The sequence below is a fragment of the Papio anubis genome, chromosome 11 (assembly GCF_008728515.1).
Source record: "Papio anubis isolate 15944 chromosome 11, Panubis1.0, whole genome shotgun sequence".
Classification (NCBI taxonomy): Eukaryota; Metazoa; Chordata; class Mammalia; order Primates; family Cercopithecidae; genus Papio; species Papio anubis.
Window position 1 is genome coordinate 13,274,740 of NC_044986.1, and position 16,546 is coordinate 13,291,285.

General features: G+C 41.4%; 1 non-coding gene and 1 pseudogene across 1 annotated transcript; both read left to right on the plus strand.

The window, feature by feature from the left end:
• The first annotated feature begins 3,790 nt into the window (after positions 1-3,790).
• LOC116269656 lies at positions 3,791-3,902 on the plus strand. The gene has a single exon (XR_004177263.1). It is a non-coding gene; the product is annotated as a U6 spliceosomal RNA (small nuclear RNA).
• On the plus strand, positions 3,824-5,049 carry LOC100999844 (annotated as a pseudogene).
• The last annotated feature ends 11,497 nt before the right edge of the window (positions 5,050-16,546 follow it).

Here is a 16,546-nt window from a genome sequence, read left to right on the forward strand (position 1 = left end):
GTTATTATAATACCAAAGAAAGGGAGAACAGATAATGAAAGGAAATTAGCCATCTCAAGTGGCCACGCCTTAGGAAACATGTTCAGAATGATGTTATATGCATGCAGACGTTTCTTCATTTAACAAAGATGAATAAAATGCCACTATATTTCAGATCCAATGCAAGGCATTTATAAACAATGGATGAATAAATGAATGAGTCCCTTTTTTGGAAAAGCAATACGGAGGTAAGGCCATGAAAATTTCATGAGGGCAAATAATTTAAAAGATGGACACAAGTAATTTCTTCCCATAGAAGGTTGTAGATACTAACAGATATATTTTAAACTGAATTTTTTGTGGCTTGCTGAAAAATATGGAAAATCAATTATAAAGAAAGTAAACAAATAGCCCTGATTTATCAGGCTATGCTGCCACCAGCAAAATATATTCCAGAGTCTCAGTCCTGAATTTTTACTTTGATGACTTTTTGTGTATTTTATTCTGAAATATATTTTTATTTTTCCCTACACACAAAAAAACACACAAATTGTCACTTGTTGCATTTAGACAAATACATGGGTCCAAAATTGAATTCCTTCTGTGTCTTGTATAAGATAAACACTCAGGAGATTTCACCTGGGAGAGGTGCCAAAAGTCCAATTCCAATTTATTATGATTTCTAAATAATACATAAACCACCACATAAAGCCTTTAATAATAATGTTGGTTGAGCTGCCACTGGAATGCATCACTGTTGTCAGATATAGACATCACCAACTCAGCTTTTCTCATTTCCCAAATTCCATTAAGATTCATCTCCACCATCTTCCCAGATGGTGCCATCACCCTCTCCACCTCTTCCCACCATAAAAAAAGTCCAACAAATGTTTTGCACTTAGTATTTTAACTAAAGTGCCAATAGTAATATGAATAGTAATACTAAAGCATAAACTTTTTAAATTCAAATGTTGAGAGATGGTGAAAGTTTTGCACTGAATTCAAGTGAAGTTGTATTTAATTAGAGTAAGGTTTTCAGAACTTAGGCTTTAGGTTTCAAAGAGGCAGAGGTAGGTCTTGGGAATTTATATTTGCTTTCCCCATGCTGTTAACTTGTGATGTTTTTCTTTACATTCATTGCTCCTAAGAACCCTGATTTAATTTCTCGTTTCCCTCCTTGGCACACAGATCTGCTATATTTACACACTGCTATTTCCCAGAGAACAGCTGCTATGCCCAGTCCAACAGCTTTCTTTCCTCCAAATGCATTGGGCTTAATAAAAAGGAGTAATTCCTAGGTAGCAGTAAATTCCTTAATAAAAAGGAATAATTCCTAGGCAGTAAGACTTCCCCATCTAGGGGAAACGAAGCATTGTCCCTCAGAAAGAATTTTGCAATCCTCATTTTATGTAACGGAATTCAATACACATTTATTTAGCTATTGCAGAGAAAGTACTTGGCAGTTGGTCTGGCATATAGTTACTATTTGCTTAAAACTTACTATAATGAAGGCAAAATTCTAAGTCCACTGAGGAATACTGCAACTCACCAGTTTATTAAAAATACTCATAGATCATTAACTATCCATTTATTCATTAACATATATTTATGGAGCAAGTACTAAGTGCTAGACATCATTCTGTTTCCAAAACAAACATGGCCCCTACTTTCACGGATCTTCCAAGGTAGTGGGAAAGGCAGACAACCAAACAATAGCGCAAATGAATGTAAAACTAATTGTCAAATTGGAAAAGTGTTACAACTCGTATAAAGCCTGCATCTCTGTGGTTCAATTTCCCAGCACGGTCACAGTCAAAGAAACACAATCTACCAAATAAAACTACTTTCAGTAGGGTTCAGGTCTCTGTCAAGGTCATGGAAAAACAAGTCAAGACTGAGAAACGGTCACAGACCAGGAGACTGGGGAGATGCAAAAACTAAATATAATGCACCGCCCTGGATTGGAACAGGAAGAAGATATGAATAGAAAAACTGGTAAAACCAAATAAAATCTGGAGTTGGATTAATGAACTATATAGTTTGGTTACTGAAACTAACCAAAGTCAGTTTCTCTGTTTTGACAAATGTGACATGGTAATGTAAGATGTTAACAATGGTGTAAATTGGGTAAGGGACATATGGAAATCCTCTCTACTATCTTTGCAACCTTTCTGTAAATCTAAAATTATTTCAAAATAAGAAATTTTTTTTGAATTTTTTTTTGAGACGGAGTTTCGCTCTTGTTGCCCCAGGCTAGAGTGCAGTGACGCAATCTCAGCTGCCTCCCGAGTTCAAGCGATTCTCCTGCCTCAGCCTCCCAAGTAGCTGAGATCACAGTTGCCTACCATCATGCCTGGCTATTTTTCTGTATTTTTAGTAGAGACGAGGTTTCACCTTGTTGGCCAGACTGGTCTCGAACTCCTGACCTCAGGTGATCCACCTGCCTCGGCCTCCCAAAGTGCTGGGATTACAGGCATGAGCCACCGTGCCTGGCCTAGAAATATATATATATTTTAAAAGCTTCTATCTTTATTTGAGTTCTCAAAAATTCATAATGGTAAATAACCATAGGCCATAGTAACACTTATAAAAGTCTCTGTTTGTGATTTATCTCTTAGGTTAGTTATCTATGGCTTTGTAATAAATTAACCCCAAACTTAGCAGTTTGAAAAAACAAACATTTACTCTCTCAGTTAATATTATCCCACAGTTCTGATTATCATAAATCTGGGAATGCCTCAGCTTAAAGAATCTTCAAGGCTCAGCTGGGACTGGAGAATCCAACACAAAGCTCACTCATGTGGTTGTTGGCAGCCTCAGTTTCTTGCTGGTCATCGGCTGGAGGCTTCAGTTCTTCACCCTGTGACCTTCTCACACACAGCAGCCATCAGGCTGCTGACACACATGGCTGCTGGCTTTCCCCAAAGTAAGTGATCTGACAGAGCAAGAACACACGTGCAAGACGGAAGCCACAGTCCTTTTATGGCCTAATCTCAGAAGTGACAAACCATCATTTCTGCCATACTCCACTCATTAGAGGCAAGACACTATGTACAGCCTTACACACAAGGAAAGAGAAATTAAGCTCTGCCTCTTTAAGGAAGCAAAATCAAAGAATTTGGGGTTTTGTGTTGTTGTTTTGGTTTTGTTTTTTGGGGTTTGGTTTTGTTTTTTTCAGAAGGAGTCTAGCTCTGTCACCCAGGCTGGGGTGCAGTGGCGCAATCTTGGCTCACTGCAACCTCTGCCTCCTGAGTTCAAGCAATTCTCATGCCTCGACCTCCAGAGTACCTGGAATTACAGGCGCATGCCACTACACCTGGCTAATTTTTTTGTATTTGTAGTAGAGACAGAGTTTCGCCACATTGGCCAGGCTGTTCTCAAACTCCTGACCTCAGGTGATCTGCCGGTCTCAGCCTCCCAAAGTGCTGGGATTATGGGCATGAGCCACTGCACCTGGCCAAATAATTTGTTTTTAAAACTGCCACACCTCTACTCCCTCCAGTACTCCCACCAAAATCACACACACACACACAAAAGGTACAAAAACTAGCATAAAGTCACGAAGACAAGGAAATCTGAGAAGCCAGCAGCAACAAAAATCCAGAACCGGGAAATTAGGAAACTGAATCACACTCAGAAGATACAAGGAAGCCTAATTGTGAGCCAACAGTGGGGAAGCCAGGAGGCCACACAACCTGCACCTCAGAATCTCAGCACGTCACGCCACTCAGCAGCACCGGGTACTGCTGGGAATGGAGTGAAGGAGTAAGCTGACAATTCTAGGACTGGGTGGGAGTCTATTTAAGAAGCAGTTTTACACTAGCTTCGGCAGCACATACACTAAAATGGGAACAATACAGAGAAAATTAGCACAGCCCCTACACAAGGATGACACGCAAATTTATAAAGCATTCCATATTTTTTTTTCTCCAATCAACACTGCAAGTGAAGTAAAGTCTGTTGAAGTGCACCATGAAGCTCTGAGTGAAGCTCTTCCTGGGGACAAAGTGGGCCTTAAGGTCAAGAATGTGTCTGTCAAAGATATTTGTTGTGGCAACGTTGCTGGTGACCGCAAAAATGATCCACCAGTGGACACAGCCAGTTTCACTGCTCAGGTGATTATCCTGAGCCACCCAGGCCAAATCGGTGCAGGCTATGCCCCTGTACTGGATTGTCACACAGCTCACGTTGCATGCATGTTTGCTGAGCTGAAGGAAAAGATTGATTGTTGTTCTGGTAAGAAGCTGGAAGATGGCCCTAAATGCTTGAAGTCTAGTGATGCTGCCATTGTTGATATGGTTCCTGATGAGCCCATGTGTGTTGAGAGCTTCTCAGATTATCGTCCGCCGGATTATTTTGCTGTTTGTGATGTGAGACAGACAGTTGTCATGGGTGTCATCAAAGCAATGAAGAAGGCTGCTGGAGCTGTCAAGGTCACCAAGTCTGCCCAGAAAGCTCAGAGGGCCAAATGAATATCATCCCTAATACCTGCCACCCCAATCCTAATCTGTGGTGGAAGAACGGTCTCAGAACTGTTTGTTTCAATTGGCCATTTAAGTTTAATAGGAAAATAATGGTTAATGATAACAATGCACCATAAATCCCTCAGAAAGAAAGGAGAATGTTTTGTGGATCACTGCTTTTTTTTTTTTCACATGTAGCAGGTTTATTAGTTTTTAAAATTAGTACTTTTTAATGGAAACTTGACCAAAAAATCTGTCACAGAATTTTGAGGCCCGTTAAAACAATGACTTAATGAGGGAAAAGAAACAAAAAACAAAAATGTAGTTTTAGCATAAGTCCCTACTTCTCAGGTATAGGCTGGACCTAGTGATGTCCTTCCAAAGGACATAGTATGAAAGGAGGAAACAAAAGGGTAACTTTACAGTAGAGAAACCTGACAAACACCATTTCAGCTGGGAGATCAAGGCCAACATGGACAGTCATAAGTCAACATCATCAATCATGATATGATGAAAATGGCATTTTAGGCCTGGCACAGTGGCTTACACATGTAATTCCAGTACTTTGGGAGGCTGAGGTTGGAGGATCACTTGAAGCCAGGAGTTCAAGAGCAGCCTGGGACACATAGCAAGACCCTATCTCTACAAAAAGTTTTTAAAATTAGCCAGTTTTAGTGGCACACCTGTAGTCCTTGCTACTCGGGAGGCTGAGGTGGGAAAATTGCTTGATTTGATCCCAGGAGCTCAAGGCTGCAGTGAGCCATTGTGCCACCGCACTCCAGCCTCGGCAACAGAGTGAGAGTCTGTCTCATATTAAAAAATAGTTGGGGGGTATATTTCATCTCTGGGGTCTTCCTCCCAGTAACCCATAACCTCGTTCTTATTGTGGAAAAAAGATCAGATAAATTCCAGTATAATAGCAGGACATCCTACAAAATACCATCCCAGTATTCCTCAAAACACTTAAGCTCATAGAAAACAAGGAAAGTCTTAGAGACTGTCATAGCCGAAAGGATGCTGTAGACACATGACAGCTAAATGTAACGCAGTTTATCCCAGATGGGATCCTGGAATAGAAAAAGGACATTAGGAAAAAACTAAGAATATAAAAATAAACTATCGACTTTAGCTAATAATAATGTATATATATTTGTTCATTAATTATAACAAATGTGTCTCACCAATGTAAGATGCTAGTAATAGAAGAAACACTTTGGGGTATATGGGAGCACTCTGGGGTACATGGGAACACTCAAGTCTAAAGCCATTCTAAAAAGAAAAGGTATTTACGAAGAAGTAGGCTTTTCCCAACCAGGTGCCTCCCAGCAGATGCCTCTCTCCGATCCTGGCAGAAAACAGGTTTAGTCACTGGAGTGAGGTAAACAGACCAACGCAGCAACCGTAGCTGAGGGGCAGGGTACGCTACTTGAAATGTTAGATTAGGTAAGATTTCACACATTGATGTTTAAATACCCAGCCCCACTCCCTGACTCTGAACCAGGGGAAACTCAGTCTTCTACATTCCAAGGAGATTTAAAAATTCTTCTCTGACCAATCCCAGTGAAAAGACTGAAAAGTACTGAAATAGTGAAAGGAGTTAGCCAGCTTGCTTTAGGCAGACAGTAAGAGAAGTGTCCCTCGGAGAACCTGCGACCTACCCCACAAGGGTTTACAACAGATGTTTTGTGCAGATAAAGGAACTTCACAGGGGTGCTTGCCGAGACGTGCCTGCAGGGGACTACGGACTACTACGGGCACGCATGCGCACTGAGGGGATGGGTGGGTGGAGCCCCCCAAAACTTCTGCCTTGTACAAATAGGGAACCCAGCCCATCAGCTTGGATATATAAAAGCCCTTGAATTCAGCTGTGAAGGGGCAATCGGGAACCTGCTTTCAGGACCCTGCTCTTTGCTGAGAACTTTCCTTTCACTTAATAAATTCTACTCCGCTCACTCTTCGATCTCCGTGTGCATAATTTTTTTCTGAGCGTGAGACAAGAACCCAGATCTGGCCAAGCTAAGCAACAGAAAAGTCCTGCATCATCTGGAGAGGAGGAGAAATTCCCCCAGTGAAACAGCCCACGCTATGGTATGGTTTAAATTCAACAAGCCCAGTCCCACACATAGGGGTTTTTAATGTCTCAATCTTAAAAATAATTGCCAGGTGTTTGAGGAAAACCTTAACAAAAAGAGAATAAAAATAACAGAAAGCAATTGGAAAGAAACAGACACTACAAAGAGGAAAAAGTCTTCAAAGCTAGATTCAATTTTTTTCAGAGCAATAAGAGAATATATTATCCCAACGAAACAAGAATAGGATGCAATAAAATACAAACATTAAGAGAGAAAATATAGGCCAGACCTGGTGGCTCATGCCTGCAGTCCTAGCACTTTGGGAGGCCGAGGTCAAAGGATCACTTGAACCCAGGAGCTAGAAACCAGCCTAGGCGATATAATGAGACCTTGTCTCTATGAAAAAAAAAAAAAAAATAGCCAGGCATAGTGGTACACGCCTGTGGTTCAAGCTACTCAGGAGGCTGAAGTGGGAGGATTGCTTGAGCCCTGGAGGTCAAGGCTACAGTGAACCATGATTGCTCCACTGCACTATAGCTGGGTGACAGAGTGAGGTCCTATCAAAAAAAAAAAAAAAAACAAGAGAGAGAGAAGGAGAAAATAGGGCTCCTGGAAACCAAATTTTTAGAAGCCAAAATGACAAACTTAAAATACAAAAAGACGGCCGGGCGCGGTGGCTCAAGCCTGTAATCCAAGCACTTTGGGAGGCCGAGACGGGCGGATCATGAGGTCAGGAGATCGAGACCATCCTGGCTGACACGGTGAAACCCCGTCTCTACTAAAAAATACAAAAACTTAGCCGGGCGAGGTGGCGGGCGCCTGTAGTCCCAGCTACTCGGGAGGCTGAGGCAGGAGAATGGCGTAAACCCAGGAGGTGGAGCTTGCAGTGAGCTGAGATCCGGCCACTGCACTCCAGCCTGGGCGACAGAGCGAGACTCCGTCTCAAAAAAAAAAATAAATAAAATAAAATAAAATAAAATAAAATACAAAAAGACAAAGGGATGAAAAATATTAGAAAAATAAGAAGAATAGTAGACCAGTCCAGGGGTTCTAACACTCAGATAATAGAAGTACCAGAGGGAGATTACAGAAAAATAAAAGAGAACCAAATTCACTTATTCATATTTCAAGAACATTTTTCAGAATTTAAAGAAAAACTCTGTACATTGAGGTGGCCAACTGGCAGTGGATAAAAATAGATCCACATCTACTCATAAAATTATGAGATTTTGAAACACAGGAGACATGATTGAGCCAAGCAGTAATTCCGCTCTTTTTGTAGTGACTGGTTTAGGATCGAGTGTGCAGTGCAATTCTAACCAATGAGACATGAAGAGAAGTTTGCTTTGGCCTTTTGGAAATATTTATTTATTTTTTTTTCTTTTCTTTTCTTTTTTTTTTTTTTTTAAGAGACAGGGTCTCACTGTTACCCACGCTGGAGTGCAGTGGTGTAATCTCTGCTCACTGCAACCTCCACTTCCCAGGCTCAAGTGATCCTCCTACCTCAGCATCCTGAGTAGCTGGGACTACAGGCGTGTATCACCATGCCCTGCTAATTCTTGTAATTTTTGTAAAGACAGGGTTTTGACATGTTGCCCAGGCTGGTCTTGAACTCCTGAGCTCAAGTGATCCACTCACCTCAGCCTCCCAAAGTGCTGGCATTACCGGCATGAGCCACCACACCTAGCCTTTGGAAACTCAAACAGACTCGGGAAGACAGTCTTTCCTTTTTCTGTTTCTAGGCATCTAGAACTGCCTCAGCCATCTTTGAACCACAAAAGCAGCTTAAGAGGACACACATTTTTAAGTGGAAGAGTTAGGTCTTAAATCTACCTCCAAATCCCATGTTGTTAATTGTGCTCCTAGTCCACACTGAAAGACTTACCAGGGAAAAGGGCCTGATGAATGAATTGTACCTGGGGCTCCAATTTTTCACAAGTTTATATATCAAGGGCCTCCAATTAGCTCATGTCACTTTTCTGAAACCTCTGCAACTTGAATTTGAATATTCCTTAGTACCATTAGAAAGTAACCCTAGATCATATAAATCCTTGAACATCAATAGCCTGGAAGTCATAGTAACAGCACTTACTAGTTTAACCTACAATTCATTTAAAATGTCATCTTCTAATAACCAGATGGCTGATTAAAGCACAGTACCACAGAGGCCAGGGTCATGAATTGGAATCTCCAGGTATATACTAGTTTACTTTAATCACTTCTACTGTCATAATCTCCACCACTAACTGCAACCGATAATCTTTCAATCATAAGAAGTCAGACTCTAAAATAAGAGGTGAGTATTATTGTGTGGCCAAAAAAAAAAAAAAAAAAAAAAAAGGAGGTGGTTGAATTGGAGGTGGGGGGAATTGCCTATTCATGCCAAAAAAAAAAAAAAAAAATAGTAATCACAACAGTGGTCAGAAAGCATCTTCTTTATAAACAAAGAAAAGCTATTGTGTTTTCCGATTCAGGCAATAGCTCCACTGTGTCTAACGGTATCAACTACCCACTACAGATTGACAACACCCAAATCAAATCTCTGCTCAGGTACCTCTCCTAAGTTCCAAGGCACATAGCCACCTGTCAAATCATCCCTATACACTTTATAAAATTAATCAGGGAAGAAGGGAGGGGGAGAAATGAAAATAAACCAAGCTTGCAGCACATTCAACATTAATCATGAGGTCAGTTTGCTCCTAACCACTTCTTCACAGTTGTTTGCCACCCATTGCCCCAGAATCACATAGACCCTAGAATATAGTTCCTTTTAACTGCTCTATACATAACAAGTTGAACTTGAACATTGTGAAATGTTGTTTTCCATTTCAGATATTCTTTCAGGTCCTGCATACTGATGAAACTACTGATGCCAGCTGGTCTGATGGACCCCAAAAGAAGTCAACTCACCAAAGAATGCAGTTTCCACATCTTGATGATTTCATCCCCCTTATCCTGCCCAATCAATGACTCCAATTTCCTAACCCCTTGCCCTCCATGATCTCCTTAAAACCCCAGCCCAGAACTCCTTGGAGAGATGGATTTGAGGGTCCCTCTCATCTCCTCACTTGGCCTCCCTGCAATCATTAAACTCTTTCTCTGCTACAAACTCTTCTGTCTCCGTTCATTGGTCAGTTACTGCACAGCTGGCATATGAATCTGGTGGTCCTGTAACACCTGCAACGTATATCTCCTTTTAAATGTCCTAACAATATCTCAAACTCAACCTATTTAAAACACCTCTTAGATTGTGTGTTCTCCTTTCAATCTCAATGCATGACACCACCATTCAACAAGCTGCCCAAGCCAAAACTTGGAAACCATTCTCAACCACTCTCTGTCACTGAACAACAGGTCTGTTATCCTTCTTTCTCAACATTTCTTCACTCTGACTCCCCCTCTGTACCCTAATTTAGGCATCCTTTTCCATTCTATTTCAACAGACTTCTAACTAGTCATTTGCTTCTAGTATCTTCTCTCTCCAATGTCCATGGTCATTAGTTATACTAAAATGCAAATCCAATGTGAGGAAGTGAAGGCAGGTGGAGAGGTAGGTATGGAGTCCATCATCTGGGCCATATGAGGTATGTGTGTTTCATTTTCTGATTAGGGAACCTCTAAGGGTTTTGCTCAGGGGAGTGACATCATCATAAACTTTCTTTTGCCACTTAGTGGATGTAGGTTCTCATTGGTACTTAAATTTGTGTTTTTCTTATTGAGGTTGAGCATCTTCTCGTATACTAATTCATTTAGGCTTCCCGTCCTATAACTTTCCTATTATTCATATAATTCCCCTTTTCCCTTTTTCTTTTAAATGTGTTTCTTGTTTTTTCCCATGCTGACTTTTAGGTATTTTTCTCTACATTCTGGAAACTAATTTTTTCTCAGTCATAGATGTTGCAAATATATTTTACCAGCCATCACCTATTCATTTACATTGGTGATGGTGCTCACCTTTCAACATCACCCCTCCAAAAAGTATTTTTAATATATTCAAATCTATTTTTCCTTTATTATATATACTTTGAGGATCCTGTTTAAAAATATCTCCCCTGCCCAAGATCACAAAGAATAATCTACATTTTTTCTATTAACATTGCACTTTTATCTTTAAATTCAGGTCTGTGTGTGTGTGTGTGTGTGTGTGTGTGTAAGACAGGGTCTCAGTCTGTCACCCAAGCTGGAGTGCAGTGGCTCAATCTTGGCTCACTGCAATCTCCGGCTCCAGGTTGAAGCAATTCTCCCACCTCAGCCTCCCAAGTAGCTGGGACTACAGGTGCATGCCAACACACTTGGCTAATTTTTGTATTTTTTGGTAGAGACGAGAGTTCACCATGTTTCCCAGGCTGGTCTCGAACTCCTGACCTCAAGTGGTCCACCTGCCTTGACCTCCTAAAGTGCTGGAATTACAGGTGTGAACCACTGCTGGGCCTAAATTTAGGTTTGTAATCCACCAGGAGTTTACTTCTGGGTATGGTATGAGATGAGGATACAACTTTATTTTGCTCCAGATAATGGAGCCCATTTTCCTAAGACTATTTACCAAATATTCTCCCTTTCCCTATCTCTATAAAGTACCACATTCCCAAATATAGAGGTCTATTTCTAGATGCTTTTCTTTCCATCGGGCCTGTTTTTATAACATATGCCTGTATTTATAATAAATGTCAGTATCTGACAGTGTAAGTCTCATTTCTTTGGCCCCTTTTCCCAAAAATGTCTTATTCATGAAGTTTGATTCCTCCATCTAATTTGCAAAATCCATTTATTAAGTCCTCTAAAACGCTCAGACTTTTAATTGGAATGACACTGAATTTATAGACTAATTATGTGACAATCAACCAGTGTTATAATGTTGTCATCCGTCCATAGCTCTTTGTTTATTTACATTTTATTTTATATTCTTTAATAGAGTTTCTAATTTTTCTTTATAAAAGTCTTCAGACTCTTTTATTACGTTAACTCCCAGAAAATTTATAGGCCTATGGAGTCTGGGGATTTTTGCTATTTTAATTTGTACCTTATTTTCTTTACATTTTATGATGAGTTATTTCTAGAGTAGAAGATACTATTATTAAAATTTATTTTGTACCTCCAAACCTGCTGAACTTTTAATTCTCTTTTTAGTTCTAATGGTTTAGTTACTCTCTTGGGTTTACTTTGAAAAGTCTCCTTCTGGCCGGGTGCGGTGGCTCAAGCCTGTAATCCCAGCACTTTGGGAGGCCGAGGCGGGCGGATCACAAGGTCAGGAGATCGAGACCACAGTGAAACCCCGTCTCTACTAAAAATACAAAAAATTAGCCGGGCGCGGTGGTGGGCGCCTGTAGTCCCAGCTACTCAGGAGGCTGAGGCAGGAGAATGGCGTGAACCCGGGAAGCGGAGCTTGCAGTGAGCCGAGATCACGCCACTGCACTCCAGCCTGGGCGACAGCGCGAGACTCCGTCTCAAAAAAAAAAAGAAAAGTCTCCTTCTATCTAAAAATAATAACAATTTTGTCTCTTCGATTTCATGTTAGTTCTGACTTAGGTTCAGCTATATATAACAGAGCCCCCAAATAACAGTAGCTTAAGAAGATAGAAATTCATTTCTCTCTCATGTAAAAGTTAAGATGTAGGGAGTCCAGGCCTGGTATGAAAGTTCGACAGCAGCCTTGAGGTGCATCCTCATTCTCATGCTCCCATGCTGCTCCTGGCATCACATCCACGCAGGACCTACAAAGGAAACACCTCAGAAATTGCACACACAGCTCCTACTTACAACTCACTAGCCAAAACCCAGCTTTAGATCTTGAAAAATCATCTCTTCACTATTTGTTTTACTTTACTATTTCATTGATTTCTGCTTTTACCATTACTTCTTTTCTTCTTTCAAATTTACTCTATCCTGGTTTCTTGAATTGAAAGCTGAGCTCATTTCTTTTCCATCTTCCCTGTTTCTAGTTTTATTTACCACCATAAATTCCCCTCTTGGTACAGTTCTAGTTGCATCACATAAATATCACCATGTCCCACTTTGATTATCATCCAATCCTAAGAATTTTGTAATTTCTCCTTGTGGCAGGGCAGCTCCTGACTTGGCTCCAATGATCCTTGCCTCCTAGTATTCCTGCCCTTGTGTAACACCTCTCCTGGAGAGAGGGCTGGTCCTAAAGACTTGCTTCTAGAATATGACAAAGGTGATGAGATGTCAGTTCCCAGATTAGGTTATAAAAGACTATGAAACTCCACTTGCCAGCACACGCTCTCTTACTCACTCTGATGGAGCAAGGGGCCATGCTGGGACATCCACAGAGCAAGGAACTGTGGGCAACCTCTGGCCCACAGACAGTAAGGAGCTGAGGCCCTCAGTCCAACAGGCAGCAAGGTTCTAAATCCTGCCAACAACCACGTGAATGGGCTTGGAAAAAGGTCCTTCTCCAAATGAGCCTTAAGATGACTGCAGGCTGGGTGCAGTGGCTCACGCCTGTAATCCCAGCACTTTGGGAGACTGAGGCGGGTGGATCACTTGAGCTCAGAAGTTCGAGACCAGCCTGGGCAACATGGCAAGACTCCTCCTGCCCTTCCCCATCTCTACAAAAAAAAAAACAAAAACAAAAAACAAAAAACATAGAAATTAGCCGGGCGTGATGGCATGCACCTATAGTCCCAGCTACTTGGGAAGCTGAGGTAGGAGGATGGCTTGAGCCCAGGAGAAGAAGGTTGCAGTGAGCTGAGATCTCACCACTGCACTCCAGCCTGGGTGACAAAGCCAGACCCTGTTTCAAAGAAAAAAAAAAAAATTACTGCAGCCTCAGCTGCCACCTTGACCCTGAGCCAGAGCACACAACTAAACCACACCTGAATTCCTGATCCACTGAAGCTATAAGATGTTTTATTTTATGCCACTAAGTCTTGGGATAATTAGTTGTGTTACATAGCAATAGATGATTAATATACCCCTGTGTCTTCTTTAACCCAGGAATTAATTTTCAGTGATACATTTTTAAATTTTTAGTCATATAGGATTTGTCATTAGTCTTCTGTATTCTCTCTTGCTGCTGTAACAAACTACCACAAACTTAGTGGCTTTGAAACAACTCAAATTTATTATCTTACAGTTCTGGACACAGGTCTTACCGGGCTGAAGTCACGGCATGGGCAGGGCTGTATGTTCCTTTCTGGAGACTCTGAGAGAGAATTTGTTTCCTTGCTCATTCAGGCTGTTCCTTGCTGCGCTTGGCCTGAGATCCCCGTTTCCTTACTGGCTGTTTTGTTACAGCTGAGGACCACTCCCAGTTTTCAGAGGCCACCCACAGCCCTTGGCTCATGGGCCCCTCCCTCCATCATCAAAGCCAGCAACAGCAGGTCATGACTTGTTCACATTCCACCTCTCTGACCATTCTTCCATAACCGTGTCTCCCTCTGGTTACAGCTGGGAATGGTTATCCCCTTTTTAAGGACTGATGGGATTCAACTGAGCCCACCTGGATAAACCAGGCTACTCTCACCATCTCAAGACCCTTAACCTTAATCACATCTGCAAAATCACTTTTGCCATGTAAAGTAATATAGTCATGGGTTCTGGGAATTTAAGCGTGGACATCTTTGCAGGGCCATTATTCTTGCTACCACATCTTCCAATACTGATTTGTAATTTAATTATATTTCCACCACAGGATATAGTTCAGATGAAGTCATTTCTTTCTTATTCACTGAGAATTCCTTTGTGACACAGATACAGTACACAAATATTGTGCCGGTTCTGTGTTTGCTCAAAATAATATTTTTTTTTCTGAAATGTAAAGTTAAACTTCTCTCTGCTAATTTGAGATAAGTGATCACATTATTAAACACTTCCATATCCCTGGTCATTTTTTCTGCTTAATTTATCAGCTTTTGAGTATGTGTCAAAATCTCCAATTATAATTCTTGATTTATCTATCCTCTTAATTATTTCTGTTGTCATTGTTTTATTTATTTATTTTTTAGTAGATACGGGGTCTCGCTATGTTGCCCAAGCTGGTCTCAAACTCCTGGGTTCGGGTGGTCCTCCTGCCTCAGCCTCCCAGAATGCTGGGATTATGGATGTGAGCCATCATTCCCAGCCTCTCATGTTAATTCTACCACAGATTACTTGATATATTTCAGGGGTATAATATTAGGGGCAGGCATCTGTAATTGTTATATCTTCTTGGTCCATCATTCCTTTTATCAGCATGCGGCACCTTGCTTCATCTTTGCTCAGGTGGTTTTGCTGCTGCTGTGTTTCGTTTGCTGTAAATTTGTTTTGTCTGATAGTAAGATTACTCCCTGAGCTTTTTCTTGTTCACATCTGCCTGCTGCATCTCTTTTTGCACACTTATTTTCCGTTTACGTATCTCCTTTTCTTGTAAGAGTGACTTGGTAGATCACACGTTGCTGGGCCCCAGGATCCCCTCATTTAGCCCATCAGAGAGTCTCTGAGTTTTGACGCGTACCTTTCTTTCACAGGGCTTCTGTTCCTCAGATGCCTTCTAACTGTTCCTCGGAGCTCTCCATTATTCCCTTAAGATTACCTATCCCTCGGGTAGGGATGGCTCCTTGGTAGAGAGGAAAGAGCCTAGGGTCTATGCTTCTCCAGGTGAGCTGGAGGTGAGAAGGCAGAGAACCTCTACATAGGCTTTCCAGGCTCAAGCAAATCTTGCCTGGGGGCCCTCTGGAGTGAACAGTGGTAGAGGTTCTGGTCTAGTGGAAGTGGGTACTCGATCAACCAGTGTGTTCACTTGCCTGCTTACTTAAGAGTTGCTGTAGATTGTAAGATTTTGAGCAAGCCAATTTCTGGGTCCAGCCATACAAGCCAAGGTTTCCAACTGCACTAGGGAGGGCCTCCCAGCTCCCACCAAGTTCACCCAGGGCAGTGTCAGAGACAGGCAAAGCCCTGAGTAAAACCCAGTTCAGTCCATTCTGGCCTTGATTTCCTCCCCTGCCCAACTCCAGACCCCCTGCCCCGGACCCGACGCTCTCCTTTCTCCAAAGCACTTAGGATCAGCTGCCAAGTGAGGCTTCGAGTGCATCACCCTCCCTGTCGTTTCTTGAGCATCTACAGGGTTGAGATGGGAAGAAGTTGGCTTCCTTGACTAGAAGATAAATTCTGAATAGCTTGTAACAGAGATTTGTTTTTCTTGCAAGAAACAGTAAAATTATTTATTGCCTATACAAGCTAATTTCATTTTGAGCCTCTCCTGTGGTCAGGCTGGTGGGAAAACACAAGCTCTTTATTTCCCATAGGTAATATATTCACATGGCTCAGAAATAAAAAATAAACAAAAGTGATAATGTAAAAATCTCCCGCCTATCTGCATATAAAACTGCTAATATTGGTTTCTTATGCATCTTTCCAGAGTTTCATCAAACATACACAAGTAAGGATAAAAATGTATTCTATATGCACACACACACACACACATTCTTATTTGCTCCCTTTTCCACAAAGGACAGCACACTGTACAGTCTACTCAGTATTTTGCCTTTGTTATTTCACTTCAAATGTCTGGTAGACCTTTCTCAACAAAGAGATTGAGCATTCTTCTTTACAGCTATACAGTATCCCCTGGTGTGGAGGACTATAATTTATCCAATCATCTCCCATTGATAGACATTGAGGTTATTTACAATCTTCTGCCATGACAAACAATGCTGTGTTGAATAACGTAGAGAGTTTAAACAACGGGGGAAATGTAAAAGATAGCGGAGGCATTTCACTATGTGTTTCCCAGTAATTTTTTTTTCCCTGCTGCTGTTTCTTCCTGCTGCATTTTTATTTTCCTGGAAGCCCAATGCTGATGCTTTATTTGCAGTCTGCACATTGTTCAGGATCATTTTAGCCATTGGAACTATACAGTAAAATAGAAAAATGTACATTTGTGGAAGTCTTGAAAGTTAACAATAACAACTACAAATCTCACACTCATTCAGGGCCTTCTGCAGCCTTGAGCGCTCAGATAGCAGGCTGACGGGGATTTTGCAAGCTCAACACACGGTGATCATCAGATTCAGACACCTCCCTCCTGTCACA